The following is a 3,267-nucleotide window of genomic DNA, read 5'->3' as shown; positions in this document are numbered from 1 at the left end:
ACGGAACGCATCTCCCCTGATCCTGCAGTGACGCTTGGCTTTTCTTCAGCCTTCTTGCCTGGAACAGCCTAGGAAGAAACACATCTCTGTCATAGGGTTGCCATGTCCAATTCAAGAAATATCTGGGGACTTTGGGGGTGGAGCCAGAAGCAAGGTTGTGACAAGCACAACTACACTCCAAAGGGAGTTCTTCTGGCCCGCACATTTAAAGGGACCGCACACCTTTTAAATGCCTTCCCTCCATTGGAAATAATGAAGGATAGGGGTGCCTACTTTGGAGGCTCTGATCCAATCCTTTTGAAACTTGGAGGGTATTTCAGGGAGAGGCACTGGATCCTATTCAGCAAATTTGGCGCCTCTGACGCAAAAAATAGGGCCCCTCAGAGCCCCAGATACCCGCAAATCAGTTTTCCATTCCTTTGGGAATAAGCCTCCATAGGGAATAATAGAGTTCCCAGCAGACATTCCCACCCCCCACACACACTTTCTGAAGCAAGGGGAAGAGCATCCAAACCAGGGGATCCCCTGCCCCCACTGCAGGACTGGCGACCCTACTCTGTCAAGATGGGCCTGCTCTGAAAATGAAAAACACCCCTGCCCTCTTTGACAGTTCTCTTGGGCGTCAACCAGGAGCTGACGTCATGGCTGCAGAGAGCCTGGGCGCTGCGCATCTCGTCTGGGAAGAGTGCAGCTCACAGCCTTCGAAGGTCGGTCGTCCTTATTCTATCTCTCTGGAAAGTTGGGTCGATTCCCTCCTCCTCTTCCTCCTCCCTCCCCCCTTCTTCTGGCATCCTTCCTCCTGGATAACAATGGGGAAACCCGGGCAGACATCGTGTCCGACTCTTTGTATCTGTCTATCCACTTAAGCCTTGTTCTAAATGTGTTCTGCAGACAACTGTTTCCTGACATCTCACTGGAGACCCCCTTTAAAAAAAAAAAAAAAAAGGACTGAATGCCTCCAGAAGTTGGATGACTCAAGAATGCTGAAATAACTGACCGTTCTGCATTCATCCTGAAATTTAATCCTTCCTCCAAGGATCTGACGTTCTCTGGGACACATGCTAAGAAAAACAGAGCGTCTTGTCACGGCTGGGATCGTTTGCAATCCGATAGGCATGCAGCCAGCAATTTTGATGCTTTCGTAAAATCCTTCTGTATGCCGACTAGGCTTTCCAATCCCCAGTTGGGTAAATAAAAAAACCACTAAGAGACACCATAATTTTTAGACAAGGCGTAATGTAGAGGTCAGTGGTGTTCTGACAAAGCTTGCACATAGAACTTCAAAAAGAAAGCATGTAGCAAAAAAAACATAAACAGAAGACAGTTCAAAAGCAGTCTTTCCAATCAGAAAGGAGTTCCAATAGTCCAGTATTTAGTTCATGGAACTAAAAGAAGCCCTTCCAAAGACGTCTGTTCTAGATATCAAGATGTTCCATCCGTCTTTCTTCACTTTGGAGGCTTATTTATCACTTGAACTAGGGCTGCCAATCCCCAGGTGGGGGCAGGGGATCCCCCGGTTTGGAGGCCCTCCCCCTGCTTCAGGGTAATCAGAAAGCGGGGGGAGGGGAGGGAAATGTCTGCTGGAGACTCTGTTATTCCCTAGGGAGATTTATTCCCATAGAAAATCATGGAGAATTTATCCACGGGTATCTGGGGCTCTGGGGCCCCTGTTTTTTGAGGTAGAGGTACCAAATTTTCAGTATAGTATCCAGTGGCTCTCCCCAAAATACTCTCTAAGTTTCAAAAAGATTGGACTTGGGGGTCCAATTCTATGAGCCCCCGAAGAAGGTGCCCCAATCCTTCATTATTACCTATGGAAGGAAGACATTTAAAAGATGTGCAGTCCCTTGAAATGTGATGGCCAAAACTCCCTTTGGAGCTTGAATAAAACTTTGTTGGTCTTAAAGATGCCACTGGACTCATACGCAAACTTTATTACACTCTACCTAGAACATAAGAACACAAGAGAAGCCATGTTGGATCAGGCCAGTGGCCCATCCAGTCCAACACTCTGTGTCACATAAGAACACAAGAGAAGCCATGTTGGATCAGGCCAGTGGCCCCTCCAGTCCAGCATTCTGTGTCACACAGCGGCCAAAAAAACCAGGGGCCATCAGGAGGTCCACCAGTGGGGCCAGGACACTAGAAGCCCTCACACTGTGCCCCTCCCCCCAAAGCACCAAGAATACAGAGCATCACTGCCCCAGAACAGAGCAGGACTTGCCTCAGATCGATCGATCTATCTATCTATCTATCTATCTATCTATCTATCTATCTATCTATCTATCTATCTATCTATCTATCTATCTATCTATCTGTCTGTCTGTCTGTCTGTCTGTCTGTCTGTCTGTCTGTCTGTCTGTCTGTCTGTCTGTCTGTCTGTCTGTCTGTCTGTCTGTCTGTCTGTCTGTCTGTCGTAATAGGTGGGTATGAATGGAGTTTGTTTCTGCGTTTGTACGAACATCTGGAAGTGTCACCTGACCTAAACCATGAATGCTGCTGACTTGTCTTTATGAAAATATTTTGGCATAATGATTCTGTTTTGACTAATGCTCCCTTCTGCCTACCCCAAATGCACTGTGGTTCTACCCGCCTCTTCTCTCTGCTGTCGTTTTAGGAGTGAGCAATTAAGATGTTCTGTCCCCTAGATTATCCTCTATGATCTATTTATTGTCTTCATTTATTGTCTGTCATTCCCACTGAGAGGTGTGGCAGATCAAGCAATTCAAAGCAGTGTAGTGGACAATATAGTAATACAACCCAATGCAAAGAACAATGCTGTGTTTTCACAGACCTTCAAACGACCACTCTGTTCCCCTTACAAAAATGTCCCCCTAAATCATTCTGTTTTATACATTTCTGCAGAAGGCAAAATGTCTCCCTGCTGCTCACCCCATTTCTGATCATAATACACTACAGAAATGTGAGCACTGTGCAACAGTTATCCACCGTTATCATTTCCCCCCCAAAAGACAGTATTTTCTACACCAAACAAACGGCAGTGTAATTTCAGCTCTTTTCCCCTCCTCCCAATTTCTTTATGTTGCATAAAATAACACTAGAAATCCTACCTAAATATCCTTTAAATATTTTTTTTTAATAAAAGAGAATCAAGTTCATGATAATGAAGTTCAAATGTCCCCCCCCCCTCAAATCCACTCCCCTGATGCTAGGAGAAATGGGAACTTACCAACCAGTCTTGTATTTTGCGTCTTCACCAAACTCTGCTCCAAAAGCATTCTTCTCGAGTGTTTTCTAACTCCCAGG

Source organism: Heteronotia binoei, chromosome 19 (genome assembly GCF_032191835.1).
Source record: "Heteronotia binoei isolate CCM8104 ecotype False Entrance Well chromosome 19, APGP_CSIRO_Hbin_v1, whole genome shotgun sequence".
Classification (NCBI taxonomy): Eukaryota; Metazoa; Chordata; class Lepidosauria; order Squamata; family Gekkonidae; genus Heteronotia; species Heteronotia binoei.
The sequence above is the reverse complement of the archived record's forward strand: the minus strand, read 5'-3'. Positions refer to the sequence as shown.